General features: G+C 38.1%; 1 protein-coding gene across 3 annotated transcripts in view; it reads right to left on the bottom strand.

Annotated features, from left to right (window-relative positions):
* tor4aa (torsin family 4, member Aa) overlaps window positions 1-16,933 on the bottom strand; it is a 77,729-nt gene extending 60,796 nt beyond the window's left edge. For 2 of the 3 annotated variants that reach the window (XR_009802361.1, XM_061876060.1), the window contains exons 1-2: window positions 16,741-16,933; window positions 2,449-2,572 (exon numbers count right to left, since the gene is read on the bottom strand). The gene's annotated coding sequence lies outside the window, so the exon portion shown is untranslated. Of the gene's footprint in view, window positions 1-2,448; window positions 2,576-16,740 lie in introns of all 3 variants that reach the window. The other variant, XM_061876061.1, reaches the window with a different exon arrangement.
* Between the last annotated feature and the right edge of the window lie 5,378 nt (window positions 16,934-22,311).

Here is a 22,311-nt window from a genome sequence, read left to right as displayed (position 1 = left end):
TTGCTAGGTTACACTGTGTTCTGCGATAGTTTCTCCATCTGTTTAAATATGTTTTCGTGAGGTATGGAAGTTGTTTCAAACGATCGTAAACATTTAAACTGTCAAATGGCTGGTCAGTAAAAACTGAACCCTCCTTTGTCCCCTCTTCTGGTCTTAACGATGTGTGCGTACGAATGCGTGTGTGTGTGTGCGTGTGTGTGTGCGTGTGTGTGCGTGTCCACATCTCCCCACGTAACAAAAACTTCCCAATCCACGGTAGATAACGATGAAAATATCGAGAAAGGGCTTCCGTCTCTTCTTTCTTTTAGCTGAAATAAGCAGATATCACCCATTTCGTATCTGAATACAAATCCAAAAGATCCCTCCATCCCGTACGCTTCCAAGTCCCATTTCTCACGCAAAGACTCGGTCGGTGGCATCTGAATACGATTTAGAAACACTCGACTTTTTTGCGGAGCGTCAATGTAAGTTTTATTATTTTTATAAATCGACACAGGCGTTTCACTAATCATGACCGAATCGAACAAAGTCTTTACGCTAACGTATAAAGCTCCAAATAATGACTAAGCCTTACACCGCCCTTTTGTACCCCTCCTCTGCGTGTGTGTGTGTGTGTGTGTGTGTGCGTGTGTGAAGTGCGTGCGTGTCCACATCTCCACACGTAACATTCCCAGCCATCAATACATCGAAATCTGGAAGTTGTTTCAAACGATCGTAAACATTTAAACTGTCAAATGGCTGGTCACATGCTATTCATATGACATTCTCAAGCTTTCTTAAAAAACTGAACCCTCCTTTGTTCCCTCGTCAGGTCTTAACTCCACCCTCTTCCTGGTTTAACCACTCCCACCGCAGGTCTTAACTCTGCCCTCTTTCTGGTTAAAACTCCACCCTCTTCCTGGTTTAACCACTCCCACCCCAGGTCTTAACTCCACCCTCTTCCGGGTAAGCCACACCCACTTGACCTTGACATTTGACCCTGACCTTTGAACTTGACCTTTGACTTTGACCTTTGAACTTGACCCCTCATAAATCATTGACCTTTGACCTTGACCCCTCATAAATCATTGATTTATGACCCCCCATAAATCATTTTTTGACAGAAGGTATGGTCTTAACTTCTCTCAGAGTGTATGAGAGACTGAGGACACAATGAAACATGTAGACAGTAGATGAGGACAGAGTGTATGAGAGACTGAGGACACAATGAAACATGAAGACAGGAGATGAGGACAGAGTGTATGAGAGACTGAGGACACAATGAAACATGAAGACAGTAGATGAGGACAGAGTGTATGAGAGACTGAGGACACAATGAAACATGAAGACAGTAGATGAGGACAGAGTGTATGAGAGACTGAGGATACAATGAAACATGAAGACAGTAGATGAGGACAGAGTGTATGAGAGACTGAGGACACAATGAAACATGAAGACAGTAGATGAGGACAGAGTGTATGAGAGACTGAGGACACAATGAAACATGAAGACAGTAGATGAGGACAGAGTGTATGAGAGACTGAGGACACAATGAAACATGAAGACAGTAGATGAGGACAGAGTGTATGAGAGACTGAGGACACAATGAAACATGAAGACAGTAGATGAGGACAGAGTGTATGAGAGACTGAGGACACAATGAAACATGAAGACAGTAGATGAGGACAGAGTGTATGAGAGACTGAGGACACAATGAAACATGAAGACAGTAGATGAGGACAGAGTGTATGAGAGACTGAGGACACAATGAAACATGAAGACAGTAGATGAGGACAGAGTGTATGAGAGACTGAGGACACAATGAAACATGAAGACAGTAGATGAGGACAGAGTGTATGAGAGACTGAGGACACAATGAAACATGAAGACAGTAGATGAGGACAGAGTGTATGAGAGACTGAGGACACAATGAAACATGAAGACAGTAGATGAGGACAGAGTGTATGAGAGACTGAGGACACAATGAAACATGAAGACAGTAGATGAGGACAGAGTGTATGAGAGACTGAGGACACAATGAAACATGAAGACAGTAGATGAGGACAGAGTGTATGAGAGACTGAGGACACAATGAAACATGAAGACAGTAGATGAGGTCAGAGTGTATGAGAGACTGAGGACACAATGAAACATGAAGACAGTAGATGAGGACAGAGTGTATGAGAGACTGAGGACACAATGAAACATGAAGACAGTAGATGAGGACAGAGTGTATGAGAAAAGAAGAATGAGCTTCCTGTCCTCCAGGACAGAAAGACGAGGTGTTTAGTTCCCGCCTCACAAGCAGAGACTTGACTACATTCCAAAGATTGGACAAGTCTTCCTGCAGCCAAGCAGCGAGAGCAAAAAGTCACATTAGACTTTCTCTGGTGGACAAGAAGGAGAAGAAGAAGAAGAAGAAGAAGAAAAGAGTTGATGAGAAAGAGGACAAGACAAGGAGTGTCTCACCTCTGAGGTCTCACAGGCGACGTGCTGCCTCCATTATTGCACGGCTGCACCTTCACTGACTCTGCACTCTCAGGCTCCGCCCCCTCATCCTGCTGTGGTGGCGTCATGCACTTCCTCTTCTTCTCTGCTGGGAAACACACTCAAACTTCTTCAGGACTCGCCGCCTCTGTGCAGCACCTATGTCACCTCATTCTCATTCTCACTGTCACCTATGTCACCTATGTCACCTCATTCTCATTCTCACTGTCACCTATGTCACCTCATACTCATTCTCACTGTCACCTATGTCACCTCATACTCATTCTCACTGTCACCTATGTCACCTCATACTCATTGTCACTGTCACCTATGTCACCTCATTCTCATTCTCACTCTCACCTCATTCTCACTCTCACTGTCACCTTATTGTCATTGTCACCTCACCTCATTCTCATTGTCACCTCACCTTATTCTCATTGTCACTGTCATCTCATTCTCATTGTCACCTCACCTCATTCTCATTCTCATTGTCACCTCACCTCATTCTCATTGTCACCTCACCTTATTCTCATTGTCACTGTCACCTCATTCTCATTGTCACCTCACCTTATTCTCATTCTCATTGTCACCTCACCTCATTCTCATTGTCACTGTCACCTAATTCTCATTGTCACCTCATTCTCATTGTCACCTCATTCTCATTGTCACTGTCACCTCATTCTCATTGTCACCTCACCTCATTCTCATTGTCACCTCACCTTATTCTCATTGTCACTGTCACCTCATTCTCATTGTCACCTCACCTTATTCTCATTCTCATTGTCACCTCACCTCATTCTCATTGTCACTGTCACCTCATTCTCATCTCATTCTCATTGTCACCTCATTCTCATTGTCACTGTCACCTAATTCTCATTGTCACTGTCACCTAATTCTCATTGTCACTGTCACCTCATTGTCACTGTCACCTCATTCTCATTGTCACCTCATTCTCATTGTCACTGTCACCTCATTCTCATTGTCACCTCATTCTCATTGTCACTGTCACCTCATTCTCATTGTCACTGTCACCTCATTGTCACTGTCACCTCATTCTCATTGTCACCTCATTCTCATTGTCACTGTCACCTCACCTCATTGTCACCTCATTCTCATTGTCACTGTCACCTAATTCTCATTGTCACTGTCACCTCATTGTCACTGTCACCTCATTCTCATTGTCACCTCATTCTCATTGTCACTGTCACCTCATTCTCATTGTCACCTCATTCTCATTGTCACTGTCACCTCATTCTCATTGTCACCTCATTCTCATTGTCACTGTCACCTAATTCTCATTGTCACTGTCACCTCATTGTCACTGTCACCTCATTCTCATTGTCACTGTCACCTCATTCTCATTGTCACTGTCACTTAATTCTCATTGTCACTGTCACCTCATTGTCACTGTCACCTCATTCTCATTGTCACCTCACCTCATTCTCATTGTCACTGTCACCTCATTGTCACTGTCACCTCATTCTCATTGTCACCTCATTCTCATTGTCACTGTCACCTCACCTCATTGTCACCTCATTCTCATTGTCACTGTCACCTAATTCTCATTGTCACTGTCACCTCATTGTCACTGTCACCTCATTCTCATTGTCACCTCATTCTCATTGTCACTGTCACCTCATTCTCATTGTCACCTCATTCTCATTGTCACTGTCACCTCATTCTCATTGTCACCTCATTCTCATTGTCACTGTCACCTAATTCTCATTGTCACTGTCACCTCATTGTCACTGTCACCTCATTCTCATTGTCACCTCATTCTCATTGTCACTGTCACCTCATTCTCATTGTCACCTCATTCTCATTGTCACTGTCACCTCATTGTCACTGTCACCTCATTCTCATTGTCACCTCATTCTCATTGTCACTGTCACCTCATTCTCATTGTCACCTCACCTCATTGTCACTGTCACCTCACCTTATTCTCATTGTCACTGTCATCTCATTCTCATTGTCACCTCACCTCATTCTCATTCTCATTGTCACCTCACCTCATTCTCATTGTCACTGTCACTTAATTCTCATTGTCACTGTCACCTCATTCTCATTGTCACCTCACCTCATTCTCATTGTCACTGTCACCTCATTGTCACTGTCACCTCATTCTCATTGTCACCTCATTCTCATTGTCACTGTCACCTCACCTCATTGTCACCTCATTCTCATTGTCACTGTCACCTAATTCTCATTGTCACTGTCACCTCATTGTCACTGTCACCTCATTCTCATTGTCACCTCATTCTCATTGTCACTGTCACCTCATTCTCATTGTCACCTCATTCTCATTGTCACTGTCACCTCATTCTCATTGTCACCTCATTCTCATTGTCACTGTCACCTAATTCTCATTGTCACTGTCACCTCATTGTCACTGTCACCTCATTCTCATTGTCACTGTCACCTCATTCTCATTGTCACTGTCACTTAATTCTCATTGTCACTGTCACCTCATTGTCACTGTCACCTCATTCTCATTGTCACCTCACCTCATTCTCATTGTCACTGTCACCTCATTGTCACTGTCACCTCATTCTCATTGTCACCTCATTCTCATTGTCACTGTCACCTCACCTCATTGTCACCTCATTCTCATTGTCACTGTCACCTAATTCTCATTGTCACTGTCACCTCATTGTCACTGTCACCTCATTCTCATTGTCACCTCATTCTCATTGTCACTGTCACCTCATTCTCATTGTCACCTCATTCTCATTGTCACTGTCACCTCATTCTCATTGTCACCTCATTCTCATTGTCACTGTCACCTAATTCTCATTGTCACTGTCACCTCATTGTCACTGTCACCTCATTCTCATTGTCACCTCATTCTCATTGTCACTGTCACCTCATTCTCATTGTCACCTCATTCTCATTGTCACTGTCACCTCATTGTCACTGTCACCTCATTCTCATTGTCACCTCATTCTCATTGTCACTGTCACCTCATTCTCATTGTCACCTCACCTCATTGTCACTGTCACCTCACCTTATTCTCATTGTCACTGTCATCTCATTCTCATTGTCACCTCACCTCATTCTCATTCTCATTGTCACCTCACCTCATTCTCATTGTCACCTCACCTTATTCTCATTGTCACTGTCACCTCATTCTCATTGTCACCTCACCTTATTCTCATTCTCATTGTCACCTCACCTCATTCTCATTGTCACTGTCACCTAATTCTCATTGTCACCTCATTCTCATTGTCACCTCATTCTCATTGTCACTGTCACCTCATTCTCATTGTCACCTCACCTCATTCTCATTGTCACCTCACCTTATTCTCATTGTCACTGTCACCTCATTCTCATTGTCACCTCACCTTATTCTCATTCTCATTGTCACCTCACCTCATTCTCATTGTCACTGTCACCTCATTCTCATCTCATTCTCATTGTCACCTCATTCTCATTGTCACTGTCACCTAATTCTCATTGTCACTGTCACCTAATTCTCATTGTCACTGTCACCTCATTGTCACTGTCACCTCATTCTCATTGTCACCTCATTCTCATTGTCACTGTCACCTCATTCTCATTGTCACCTCATTCTCATTGTCACTGTCACCTCATTCTCATTGTCACTGTCACCTCATTGTCACTGTCACCTCATTCTCATTGTCACCTCATTCTCATTGTCACTGTCACCTCACCTCATTGTCACCTCATTCTCATTGTCACTGTCACCTAATTCTCATTGTCACTGTCACCTCATTGTCACTGTCACCTCATTCTCATTGTCACCTCATTCTCATTGTCACTGTCACCTCATTCTCATTGTCACCTCATTCTCATTGTCACTGTCACCTCATTCTCATTGTCACCTCATTCTCATTGTCACTGTCACCTAATTCTCATTGTCACTGTCACCTCATTGTCACTGTCACCTCATTCTCATTGTCACTGTCACCTCATTCTCATTGTCACTGTCACTTAATTCTCATTGTCACTGTCACCTCATTGTCACTGTCACCTCATTCTCATTGTCACCTCACCTCATTCTCATTGTCACTGTCACCTCATTGTCACTGTCACCTCATTCTCATTGTCACCTCATTCTCATTGTCACTGTCACCTCACCTCATTGTCACCTCATTCTCATTGTCACTGTCACCTAATTCTCATTGTCACTGTCACCTCATTGTCACTGTCACCTCATTCTCATTGTCACCTCATTCTCATTGTCACTGTCACCTCATTCTCATTGTCACCTCATTCTCATTGTCACTGTCACCTCATTCTCATTGTCACCTCATTCTCATTGTCACTGTCACCTAATTCTCATTGTCACTGTCACCTCATTCTCATTGTCACCTCATTCTCATTGTCACTGTCACCTCATTCTCATTGTCACCTCATTCTCATTGTCACTGTCACCTCATTGTCACTGTCACCTCATTCTCATTGTCACCTCATTCTCATTGTCACTGTCACCTCATTCTCATTGTCACCTCACCTCATTGTCACTGTCACCTATGTCACCTCATTCTCATTCTCACTCTCACCTCATTCTCACTCTCACTGTCACCTTATTGTCATTGTCACCTCACCTCATTCTCATTGTCACCTCACCTTATTCTCATTGTCACTGTCATCTCATTCTCATTGTCACCTCACCTCATTCTCATTCTCATTGTCACCTCACCTCATTCTCATTGTCACCTCACCTTATTCTCATTGTCACTGTCACCTCATTCTCATTGTCACCTCACCTTATTCTCATTCTCATTGTCACCTCACCTCATTCTCATTGTCACTGTCACCTAATTCTCATTGTCACTGTCACCTCATTCTCATTGTCACTGTCACCTCATTCTCATTGTCACCTCACCTCATTCTCATTGTCACCTCACCTTATTCTCATTGTCCCTGTCACCTCATTCTCATTGTCACCTCACCTTATTCTCATTCTCATTGTCACCTCACCTCATTCTCATTGTCACTGTCACCTCATTCTCATCTCATTCTCATTGTCACCTCATTCTCATTGTCACTGTCACCTAATTCTCATTGTCACTGTCACCTAATTCTCATTGTCACTGTCACCTCATTGTCACTGTCACCTCATTCTCATTGTCACCTCATTCTCATTGTCACTGTCACCTCATTCTCATTGTCACCTCATTCTCATTGTCACTGTCACCTCATTCTCATTGTCACTGTCACCTCATTGTCACTGTCACCTCATTCTCATTGTCACCTCATTCTCATTGTCACTGTCACCTCACCTCATTGTCACCTCATTCTCATTGTCACTGTCACCTAATTCTCATTGTCACTGTCACCTCATTGTCACTGTCACCTCATTCTCATTGTCACCTCATTCTCATTGTCACTGTCACCTCATTCTCATTGTCACCTCATTCTCATTGTCACTGTCACCTCATTCTCATTGTCACCTCATTCTCATTGTCACTGTCACCTAATTCTCATTGTCACTGTCACCTCATTGTCACTGTCACCTCATTCTCATTGTCACTGTCACCTCATTCTCATTGTCACTGTCACTTAATTCTCATTGTCACTGTCACCTCATTGTCACTGTCACCTCATTCTCATTGTCACCTCACCTCATTCTCATTGCCACTGTCACCTCATTGTCACTGTCACCTCATTCTCATTGTCACCTCATTCTCATTGTCACTGTCACCTCACCTCATTGTCACCTCATTCTCATTGTCACTGTCACCTAATTCTCATTGTCACTGTCACCTCATTGTCACTGTCACCTCATTCTCATTGTCACCTCATTCTCATTGTCACTGTCACCTCATTCTCATTGTCACCTCATTCTCATTGTCACTGTCACCTCATTCTCATTGTCACCTCATTCTCATTGTCACTGTCACCTAATTCTCATTGTCACTGTCACCTCATTGTCACTGTCACCTCATTCTCATTGTCACCTCATTCTCATTGTCACTGTCACCTCATTCTCATTGTCACCTCATTCTCATTGTCACTGTCACCTCATTGTCACTGTCACCTCATTCTCATTGTCACCTCATTCTCATTGTCACTGTCACCTCATTCTCATTGTCACCTCACCTCATTGTCACTGTCACCTATGTCACCTATGTCACCTCATTCTCATTCTCACTCTCACCTCATTCTCACTCTCACTGTCACCTTATTGTCATTGTCACCTCACCTCATTCTCATTGTCACCTCACCTTATTCTCATTGTCAGTGTCATCTCATTCTCATTGTCACCTCACCTCATTCTCATTCTCATTGTCACCTCACCTCATTCTCATTGTCACCTCACCTTATTCTCATTGTCACTGTCACCTCATTCTCATTGTCACCTCACCTTATTCTCATTCTCATTGTCACCTCACCTCATTCTCATTGTCACTGTCACCTAATTCTCATTGTCACTGTCACCTCATTCTCATTGTCACCTCATTCTCATTGTCACTGTCACCTCATTCTCATTGTCACCTCACCTCATTCTCATTGTCACCTCACCTTATTCTCATTGTCACTGTCACCTCATTCTCATTGTCACCTCACCTTATTCTCATTCTCATTGTCACCTCACCTCATTCTCATTGTCACTGTCACCTCATTCTCATCTCATTCTCATTGTCACCTCATTCTCATTGTCACTGTCACCTAATTCTCATTGTCACTGTCACCTAATTCTCATTGTCACCTCACCTCATTCTCATTGTCACTGTCACCTCATTGTCACTGTCACCTCATTCTCATTGTCACCTCATTCTCATTGTCACTGTCACCTCATTCTCATTGTCACCTCATTCTCATTGTCACTGTCACCTCATTCTCATTGTCACCTCACCTCATTCTCACGCCGCCATGGAAATGTGAGGATGCTTATTTGCATGTTGGCCAACGCAACACTACTTTAATACGGCACTACTTTATTATTGTACTACTGAACTACTTTAATACTGCACTACTTTAATACTGCACTACTTTATTACTGCACTACTTTAATACTGCACTACTTTATTACTGCACTACTTTAATACTGCACTACTTTAATACTGCACTACTTTAATACTGCACTACAGCACTACTTTAATACTGCACTACTTTAATACTGCACTACTTTAATGCTGCACTACTTTAATACTGCACTACTTTAATACTGCACTACTTTATTACTGCACTACTTTAATACTGCACTACTTTATTACTGCATTACTTTATTACTGCATTACTTTAATACTGCATTACTTTATTACTGCATTACTTTAATACTGCACTACTTTAATACTGCACTACTTTATTACTGCATTAATTTAATACTGCACTACTTTATTACTGTACTACTTTAATACTGCACTACTTTATTAATGTATTACTTTATTACTGTACTACTGCACTACTTTATTACTGCACTACTTTACTACTGCACTACTTTATTACTGCATTACTTTAATACTGCACTATAGCACTACTTTAATACTGCACTACTTTAATCCTGCACTACTTTAATACTGCACTACTTTATTACTGCACTACTTTAATACTGCACTACTTTAATACTGCACTAGTTTAATACTGCACTACAGCACTACTTTAATACTGCACTACTTTATTACTGCGCTACTTTAATACTGCACTACTTTATTACTGCATTACTTTATTACTGCATTACTTTAATACTGCACTACTTTATTACTGCGCTACTTTAATACTGCACTACTTTATTACTGCATTACTTTATTACTGCATTACTTTAATACTGCACTACAGCACTACTTTATTACTGCGCTACTTTAATACTGCACTACTTTATTACTGCATTACTTTATTACTGCACTACTTTAATACTGCACTACTTTATTACTGCATTAATTTAATACTGCACTACTTTATTACTGTACTACTTTAATACTGCACTACTTTATTAATGTATTACTTTATTACTGTACTACTGCACTACTTTATTACTGCACTACTTTACTACTGCACTACTTTATTACTGCATTACTTTAATACTGCACTACTTTAATACTGCGCTACTTTAATACTGCACTACTTTAATACTGCACTACTTTAATACTGCACTACTTTATTACTGCACTACTTTAATACTGCACTACTTTATTACTGCATTACTTTAATACTGCACTACTTTAATACTGCACTACTTTAATACTGCACTACTTTATTACTGCATTACTTTAATACTGCACTACTTTATTACTGCACTACTTTAATACTGCACTACTTTATTACTGCATTACTTTAATACTGCACTACTTTAATACTCCACTACTTTAATACTGCACTACTTTATTACTGCACTACTTTATTACTGCACTACTTTAATACTGCACTACTTTACTACTGCACTACTTTATTACTGCATTACTTTAATACTGCACTACTTTAATACTGCGCTACTTTAATACTGCGCTACTTTAATACTGCACTACTTTAATACTGCACTACTTTATTACTGCACTACTTTATTACTGCATTACTTTAATACTGCACTACTTTATTACTGCATTACTTTAATACTGCACTACTTTATTACTGTACTACTTTAATACTGCACTACTTTATTAATGTATTACTTTATTACTGTACTACTGCACTACTTTATTACTGCACTACTTTAATACTGCACTACTTTATTACTGCATTACTTTAATACTGCACTACTTTAATACTGCGCTACTTTAATACTGCACTACTTTATTAATGTATTACTTTATTACTGTACTACTGCACTACTTTATTACTGCACTACTTGAATACTGCACTACTTTAATACTGCGCTACTTTAATACTGCACTACTTTATTACTGTACTACTTTAATACTGCACTACTTTATTAATGTATAACTTTATTACTGTACTACTGCACTACTTTATTACTGCACTACTTTAATACTGCACTACTTTATTACTGCACTACTTTAATACTGCACTACTTTATTAATGTATTACTTTATTACTGTACTACTGCACTACTTTATTACTGCACTACTTTAATACCGCACTACTTTATTAATGTACTACTTTATTACTGTACTACTGCACTACTTTATTACTGCACTACTTTAATACTGCACTACTTTATTAATGTACTACTTTATTACTGTACTACTGCACTACTTTATTACTGCACTACTTTATTACTGTACTACTGCACTACTTAATTACTGCACTACTTTATTACTGCACTACTTTAATACTGCACTACTTTATTAATGCATTACTTTATTACTGTACTACTGCACTACTTTATTACTGCGCTACTTTAATACCGCACTACTTTATTAATGTACTACTTTATTACTGTACTACTGCACTACTTTATTACTGCACTACTTTAATACTGCACTACTTTAATACTGCACTACTTTATTAATGTACTACTTTATTACTGTACTACTGCACTACTTAATTACTGCACTACTTTAATACTGCACTACTTTATTACTGCACTTCTTTATTACTGCACTACTTTAATACTGCACTACTTTATTACTGCACTACTTTATTATGTACTATTTTATTACTGTACTACAGCACTACTTTAATACTGCACTACTGCACTACTTTAATACTGCACTACTTTATTTATGTACTACTTTATTACTGTACTACTTTATTACTGCACTACTTTAATACTGCACTACTTTATTACTGCACTACTTTATTAATGTACTACTTTATCACTGTACTACTGCACTACTTTATTACTGTACTACTGCACTACTTAATTACTGCACTACTTTAATACTGCACTACTTTAATGCTGCACTACTTTAATACTGCACTACTTTAATACTGCACTACTTTAATATTGCACTACTTTAATACTGCACTACTTTAATACTGCACTACAGCACTACTTTAATACTGCACTACTTTATTAGTGTACTACTTTATTACTGTTCTACTGCACTACTTTATTACTGCACTACTTTATTAATGTACTACTTTATTACTGTACTACTGCACTACTTTATTACTGTACTACTGCACTACTTAATTACTGTATTACTGCACTACTTTGTTACTGCACTACTGTATTACTTTATTACTGTACTACTGCACTACTTAATTACTGTATTACTGCACTACTTTAGTACTGTAACACTGCACTACTTTAGTACTGTAACACTGCACTACTTTATTACTGCACTACTTTATTAATGTACTACTTTATTACTGTATTACTGCACTACTTAATTACTGTATTACTGCACTACTTTAGTACTGCAACACTGCACTACTTTAGTACTGTAACACTGCACTACTTTATTAATGTACTACTTTATTACTGTACTACTGCACTACTTTATTACTGTATTACTGCACTACTTTGTTACTGCACTACTGTATTACTTTATTACTGTACTACTGCACTACTTAATTACTGTATTACTGCACTACTTTAGTACTGTAACACTGCACTACTTTAGTACTGTAACACTGCACTACTTTATTACTGCACTACTTTATTAATGTACTACTTTATTACTGTATTACTGCACTACTTAATTACTGTATTACTGCACTACTTTAGTACTGTAACACTGCACTACTTTAGTACTGTAACACTGCACTACTTTATTAATGTACTACTTTATTACTGTACTACTGCACTACTTAATTACTGTATTACTGCACTACTTTAGTACTGTAACACTGCACTACTTTAGTACTGTAACACTGCACTACTTTATTACTGCACTACTGTAATACTGCACTACTGTAATACTGCACTACTTTAGTACTGTACTACTGTAATACTGCACTACTTTAGTACTGTACTACTGTAATACTGCACTACTTTAGTACTGCACTACTGTAATACTGCACTACTGTAATACTGCACTACGTTAGTACTGTACTACTGTAATACTGCACTACTTTATTACTGCACTACTGTAATACTGCACTACTTTAGTACTGCACTACTGTAATACTGCACTACTGTAATACTGCACTACGTTAGTACTGTACTACTGTAATACTGCACTACTTTAGTACTGCACTACTGTAATACTGCACTACTTTAGTACTGTACTACTGTAATACTGCACTACTTTATTACTGCACTACTGTAATACTGCACTACTTTAGTACTGCACTACTGTAATACTGCACTACTGTAATACTGCACTACGTTAGTACTGTACTACTGTAATACTGCACTACTTCAGTACTGTACTACTGTAATACTGCACTACTTTAGTACTGTACTACTGTAATACTGCACTACTTTATTACTGCACTACTGTAATACTGCACTACTGTAATACTGCACTACGTTAGTACTGTACTACTGTAATACTGCACTACTTCAGTACTGTACTACTGCACTACTTTATTACTGCACTACTGTAATACTGCACTACTGTAATACTGCACTACTTTAGTACTGCACTACTGTAATACTGCACTACTTTAGTACTGTACTACTGTAATACTGCACTACTTTATTACTGCACTACTTTATTACTGCATTACTTTAATACCGCACTACTTTATTAATGTACTACTTTATTACTGTACTACTGCACTACTTTATTACTGCACTACTTTAATACCGCACTACTTTATTAATGTACTACTTTATTACTGTACTACTGCACTACTTTATTACTGCACTACTTTAATACTGCACTACTTTATTAATGTACTACTTTATTACTGTACTACTGCACTACTTTATTACTGCACTACTTTATTACTGTACTACTGCACTACTTAATTACTGCACTACTTTATTACTGCACTACTTTAATACTGCACTACTTTATTAATGCATTACTTTATTACTGTACTACTGCACTACTTTATTACTGCGCTACTTTAATACCGCACTACTTTATTAATGTACTACTTTATTACTGTACTACTGCACTACTTTATTACTGCACTACTTTAATACTGCACTACTTTAATACTGCACTACTTTATTAATGTACTACTTTATTACTGTACTACTGCACTACTTAATTACTGCACTACTTTAATACTGCACTACTTTATTACTGCACTTCTTTATTACTGCACTACTTTAATACTGCACTACTTTATTACTGCACTACTTTATTATGTACTATTTTATTACTGTACTACAGCACTACTTTAATACTGCACTACTGCACTACTTTAATACTGCACTACTTTATTTATGTACTACTTTATTACTGTACTACTTTATTACTGCACTACTTTAATACTGCACTACTTTATTACTGCACTACTTTATTAATGTACTACTTTATCACTGTACTACTGCACTACTTTATTACTGTACTACTGCACTACTTAATTACTGCACTACTTTAATACTGCACTACTTTAATGCTGCACTACTTTAATACTGCACTACTTTAATACTGCACTACTTTAATATTGCACTACTTTAATACTGCACTACTTTAATACTGCACTACAGCACTACTTTAATACTGCACTACTTTATTAGTGTACTACTTTATTACTGTTCTACTGCACTACTTTATTACTGCACTACTTTATTAATGTACTACTTTATTACTGTACTACTGCACTACTTTATTACTGTACTACTGCACTACTTAATTACTGTATTACTGCACTACTTTGTTACTGCACTACTGTATTACTTTATTACTGTACTACTGCACTACTTAATTACTGTATTACTGCACTACTTTAGTACTGTAACACTGCACTACTTTAGTACTGTAACACTGCACTACTTTATTACTGCACTACTTTATTAATGTACTACTTTATTACTGTATTACTGCACTACTTAATTACTGTATTACTGCACTACTTTAGTACTGCAACACTGCACTACTTTAGTACTGTAACACTGCACTACTTTATTAATGTACTACTTTATTACTGTACTACTGCACTACTTTATTACTGTATTACTGCACTACTTTGTTACTGCACTACTGTATTACTTTATTACTGTACTACTGCACTACTTAATTACTGTATTACTGCACTACTTTAGTACTGTAACACTGCACTACTTTAGTACTGTAACACTGCACTACTTTATTACTGCACTACTTTATTAATGTACTACTTTATTACTGTATTACTGCACTACTTAATTACTGTATTACTGCACTACTTTAGTACTGTAACACTGCACTACTTTAGTACTGTAACACTGCACTACTTTATTAATGTACTACTTTATTACTGTACTACTGCACTACTTAATTACTGTATTACTGCACTACTTTAGTACTGTAACACTGCACTACTTTAGTACTGTAACACTGCACTACTTTATTACTGCACTACTGTAATACTGCACTACTGTAATACTGCACTACTTTAGTACTGTACTACTGTAATACTGCACTACTTTAGTACTGTACTACTGTAATACTGCACTACTTTAGTACTGCACTACTGTAATACTGCACTACTGTAATACTGCACTACGTTAGTACTGTACTACTGTAATACTGCACTACTTTATTACTGCACTACTGTAATACTGCACTACTTTAGTACTGCACTACTGTAATACTGCACTACTGTAATACTGCACTACGTTAGTACTGTACTACTGTAATACTGCACTACTTTAGTACTGCACTACTGTAATACTGCACTACTTTAGTACTGTACTACTGTAATACTGCACTACTTTATTACTGCACTACTGTAATACTGCACTACTTTAGTACTGCACTACTGTAATACTGCACTACTGTAATACTGCACTACGTTAGTACTGTACTACTGTAATACTGCACTACTTCAGTACTGTACTACTGTAATACTGCACTACTTTAGTACTGTACTACTGTAATACTGCACTACTTTATTACTGCACTACTGTAATACTGCACTACTGTAATACTGCACTACGTTAGTACTGTACTACTGTAATACTGCACTACTTCAGTACTGTACTACTGCACTACTTTATTACTGCACTACTGTAATACTGCACTACTGTAATACTGCACTACTTTAGTACTGCACTACTGTAATACTGCACTACCTTTAGTACTGTACTACTGTAATACTGCACTACTTTAGTACTGTACTACTGTAATACTGCACTACTTTACTGCATTATGTCCCTAAGAACTGGGAATTCTCGGAAATCCGGGAATTTTTTTTTTTAAATATTTGTTGAAAGGAGCACATTTACGGCATTTAGCTCGCTTTCATCTGACCAGCATGTCGGCCACCAGCAAAAAGTCTCACAATTGTTTGCCAAAATGAAAGTTTACACAATAAAAAGTGGACAAGGAGCGGAAATCAAATGTGTTAGGAACTTACGTGAAGGCGCCATGCTGCTGTCCCGCAGACACGTGCGTCACGCGGACTTCAGAGCAACTTCCAGAATGTTGGACTTCTTCTATGGCGTCTAATCTTTGAAGTGAAATGATGCAAGTGAGAAAATGTTGACTTTGATTACACAAAATCCTTCAACGGCCACTAAAAAGATCGGATTCGACAAAAAAAAAAAAAAAGAAAAAAAAAACGACCCGCAGTTTTTTTTCTTTCAATATATCTTTATTTATAAAGTCGAACATTTACAAACAGAGACATGAACAAGGACACTTAAAATAAGTACAACAACAACAACAAGGCAGGGGTTGTTCATTGAAGAAAGTCATAGTCTGCAGCGTGAAAGGAGCCAGAGTCTCCAACCCAGGACACTTTGGAGAACTTTTAAAATGAGAATTTCTAGAAAAAAAAGTTTTAGGCCATTTCCACGCAACCAAAAGACGCTTTTCTAACCCTTAACCTGTTTTCAAAAGTTCCATTACAATAATTATACCATAATACCGCAGGATTAATTGAGAATCAAAACAAACACCTCAATAAAATATGCTAAAAGCAATAAGAAGTATGAATATATTTGCCAAACCAGGGTTTCTTAAGCATTGTTTGGCATTGAGCGCCCTCTAGAGGGCTGACAAAACATTCATGTTTCTTCGCACACAGACCATTTTGGTCAGGCCATATCCTTAGCCACCTTGGGGGGCAATGGCGAGGCACAAATGGGAGCGCCTGGTGTCACATTAATTTGCATATATTTCCCATCAGCCCCTTCCAGACCGCTTAAGTTGTTTGTTATTAGCATTGCTGGTCGTGACTCCACAAAAACATGATCTGAAATATGAAGTTAAAAAACAATAAACAATAAATGATTTCTATGGTGAAAATGACGTAACTTTGCCACTGTGTTTGCAACGTACATTAATAAAAAGGTATAATTATCTTTTTCAAACCATTTTTTAACTGAGTCATTTTGGTAGCACTTCTTCTGTGACTCAACATTAAACCAAATAAATCAATTACGTTATTAATAGCCTTTTAAATTAGTCACTTTTGAACAGCTTTTCTTTCTGCTGATTCTGGGATCAATGTATCCAGGGTAAAGTTATTACTGCACAAAGTGGATGTCTGACATCACAGTGTGTGATACATTCAAACTGCACTCCATGACACACAGAATGTGAAACTTCATTCAGTTCATGAGATATCATTAGCTAACTTTGTATTTTTGTTTTCTCTCCGTACACCTTTATTTACAAAGTTCAACATTTACAAACAAACACATGAACAAGGACAATGAAACAAGTACAAAACAGTGCAATACAGCGCCAGGGGCTTGTTAATTCCATCCATCTTCTTCCGCTTATCCGAGGTCAGGTCGCGGGGGCAGCAGCCTAAGCAGGGAAGCCCAGAGTTTCCTCTCCCCAGCAACTTGGTCCAGCTCTTCCCGGGGGATCCCGAGGCGTTCCCAGGCCGGCCGGGAGACATAGTCTTCCCAACATGTTTTTGATTGATTGATTGATTGATACTTTTATTAGTAGATTGCACAGTTCAGTACATATTCCGTACAATTGACCACTAAATGGTAACACCCCAATAAGTTTTTCAACTTTTCAGCATAATACAGTCATCACACAAGTTCATCATCATAGTATATACATTGAATTATTTACATTATTTACAATCCGGGGGGTGGGATGAGGAGCTTTGGTTGATATCAGAACTTCAGTCTTCAACAATTGCATCAACAGAGAAATGTGGACATTGAAACAGTGTAGGTCTTATTTAGTAGGATATGTACAGCCAGCAGAGAACATAGTGAGTTCACATAGCATAAGAACAAGTATATACATTAGAAGTACATTTGAGTTGTTTATAATCCGGGGAGATGGGATGTGAATGGAGGAGGGTATTAGTAAAGTGTTGAAGTTGCCTGGAGCGCTTTTGAAGGAATATAGAGATGCACTTACTTTTATACCTGTTGGGAGTGCATTCCACATTGATGTGGCATAGAAAGAGAATGAGTTAAGACCTTTGTTAGATCGGAATCTGGGTTTAACGTGGTTTGTGGAGCTCCCCCTGGTGTTGTGGTTATGGCGCTCATTTACGTTAAGGAAGTAGTTTGACATGTACTTCGGTATCAAGGAGGTGTAGCGGATTTTATAGACCAGGCTCAGTGCAAGTGGTTTTGGAGAAGTGGGTTGGATTGAGGTGTGATCTGGGGTGGAGGTCTAGATGTAACCTGACTAGCTTGTTCTGGGATGTTTGGAGTCTGGATTTGAGGGTTTTGGAGGTGCAAGCGTAATGGAAAATGGTTTGAATGAGAGTTCCCGCTAGAATCTTCAAAGTGCTTTTGTTGACCAGAGAGGAGATTCTGTAGAGGAATCTCGTTCTTTGGTTGACCTTTTTGATGACCTTGGTTGCCATTTTATCACAGGAAAGATTAGCCTCTAGAATGGAACCTAGGTAGATGATCTCATCTTTGCTGGTGATAACAATGTCACCCACTTTAATAGTCAAGTCACTGACTTTAAGAAGGTTGATGTGGGACCCAAATAGGATGGACTCCGTTGTACTTAAGTGTATGGATAGCTTGGGAAGTCTTATTACTTTTTCTCCAGTTTTTAAATATTCACGTCGTATAAAATACATCTTGTCAGCATTTGCCCACTCCACTGGGTTAGGAGGACCAAGTGCAGTCAGGTGGAGACCCCGATGTGGACCACCAGCATAAAGATGACTTTCACTGGGATGGCTTCTCAGTTTGTGCAGAACCAAAGGTTGCAGCAGGGCAGCGGGCCAATAAACAAAACAAGCCAAGGGCCGCACTTTGGTGACACTCCTGAACTGAAGGAAAGACCCAAAGCTGCGGCTGAAAAAGTAACAATGACAGAATGTTTTTCTGTAAAAAAAAAAAAAAAAAATGCTGTGTTCCACGACCCCAATGGTGGTCTCACAGAGGCCACTTTTAGGGAGACAGAAAGTTGTTTTTTAAGCATATTAGTATGTGTGGAATTAAATAATGGAATGGATGAAGCAAATAAATCCAACAATATGATTGAGTTGAAGAGACTTTTCTAACTACAAGTGCTTATTTATACATATATATATTATATAGCGCTTTTTCTCTAGTGACTTAAAGCACTTTACATTGTGAAACCCAATTATCGAAGTTATTTTTTAAACCAGTAACGTGTCTTGCCCAAGGACACGACGGCAGTGACTAGGACAGTACAAGCGGGGATCGAACCTGGAACCCTCAAGTCGCTGGGACGGCCACTCTACCAACCAAGCTATAACGAAGTATTTGTGTACTCCCTATGGCAGGGGTGTCCAAAGTGCGGCCCGCAGCTAATCGTTTAGCCCGCCACACATTCTGCAAAAATTGCAAAATTGATAGTGTTGCAAAAATAAAATAAAAACATAAAAAAAAAGTGGAATGAGGTGAAATTTAATGAGAAAAAGTGGCAATGTTGACACAAAGCTGCCATGCAGGCAGTTTTTTTCCCCCTTTTGTCTTTTTTTTTTTTTTCCATTGCTCAAAAAAAAAAAGACAAAAAAAATCCATGTTATAATGAATAATTACTTAAAAATGATCACTTTAAAATGTTTTTTGTGGAAAAAATATTGCATATGTTGTGTGGTTGCCGTATAAAAACATCAAAGTTTTGACAAAAGAGCATAAAACAAACAAAATAATAGTTCAAACTTAAAATCGACAGATATATCGGAAGTTGATCTTGAAATTTAAGTGTTAAAAGTAAAAAACAAAACTAATAAAAATACATCACTTTGAGTGGGTAACCTTCTCAAATATATTTAGTAGGATTTTATTTAACTTTTCACTCAAAAATATTAAATAATTAAAATCAATGGTGTCCAGCATTATTGATCTTTGAGGGCTTTAATTGCTAAATAAAGGAACTCTCCTGAAGGATTTAATAAAGTACTATCTATCTATCTAAATACTGCATATTTCAGTTTTACTATAAAAAACAAAGTTGTCTGACAGAAAAGGTTTGTCAACCTCAAGTTGATATAGAGATTTACTGTAAGCATTCAATAAAAAATAATAATAATTTGACTTATTTTTAACATTTTAGTGACCCAGACCCTCTATGCTACCCAGGAGCCCTAAGGATTAAAACAAAATCCATATATTTTGTTATCCATCCATCCATCCATCTTCTTCCGCTTATCCGAGGTCGGGTCGCGGGGGCAACAACCTAAGCAGGGAAACCCAGACTTCCCTTTCCCCAGCCACTTTGCCTAGCTCTTGCCGGGGGATCCCGAGGTGTTCCCAGGCCAGCCGGGAGACAGTCTTTTTATTTATATATTATTGTTATATATTGTATATATTTTGTTATGGTTTGAAAATAAAAAAATATCAAAATGGTCCCCGCATGCTTAATTTTTCCTCAGCTCAGCTTCTTTCTGCTCCTTCTCGGATGTGATGCTTGCATTGTGTCGTGTGCAAGTTCCAAGTGAACATGGGTGTAGAAGGTGCTAACAGCCAACAGACTACTATCAATAATCACCAAAGACTACTATCAATATTCACCAACAGACTACTATCAATAATCACCAAAGACTACTATCAATATTCACCAAAGACTACTATCAATATTCACCAAAGACTACTATCAATAATCACCAAAGACTACTATCAATAATCACCAAAGACTACTATCAATAATCACCAAGGACTACTATCAATAATCACCAAAGACTACTATCAATAATCACCAAAGACTACTATCAATAATCACCAAAGACTACTATCAATAATCACCAAAGACTACTATCAATAATCAACAAAGACTACTATCAATAATCACCAAAGACTACTATCAATAATCACCAAAGACTACTATCAATAATCACCAAAGACTACGATCAATAATCACCAAAGACTACTATCAATAATCACCAAAGACTACTATCAATAATCACCAAGGACTACTATCAATAATCACCAAAGACTACTATCAATAATCACCAAAGACTACTATCAATAATCACCAAAGACTACTATCAATAATCACCAAAGACTACTATCAATAATCACCAAAGACTACTATCAATAATCACCAAAGACTACTATCAATAATCACCAAAGACTACTATCAATAATCACCAAGGACTATTATCAATAATCACCAAAGACTACTATCAATAATCACCAAAGACTACTATCAATAATCACCAAAGACTACTATCAATAATCACCAAAGACTACTATCAATAATCACCAAAGACTACTATCAATAATCACCAAAGACTACTATCAATAATCACCAAAGACTACTATCAATAATCACCAAGGACTATTATCAATAATCACCAAAGACTACTATCAATAATCACCAAGGACTACTATCAATAATCACCAGACTACTATCAATAATCACCAAAGACTACTATCAATAATCACCAAGGACTACTATCAATAATCACCAGACTACTATCAATAATCACCAAAGACTACTATCAATAATCACCAAGGACTATTATCAATAATCACCAAAGACTACTATCAATAATCACCAAGGACTACTATCAATA

Source organism: Nerophis ophidion, linkage group LG17 (genome assembly GCF_033978795.1).
Source record: "Nerophis ophidion isolate RoL-2023_Sa linkage group LG17, RoL_Noph_v1.0, whole genome shotgun sequence".
NCBI classification, from domain to species: Eukaryota; Metazoa; Chordata; class Actinopteri; order Syngnathiformes; family Syngnathidae; genus Nerophis; species Nerophis ophidion.
This window is presented reverse-complemented; position numbering and strand designations above follow the sequence as displayed.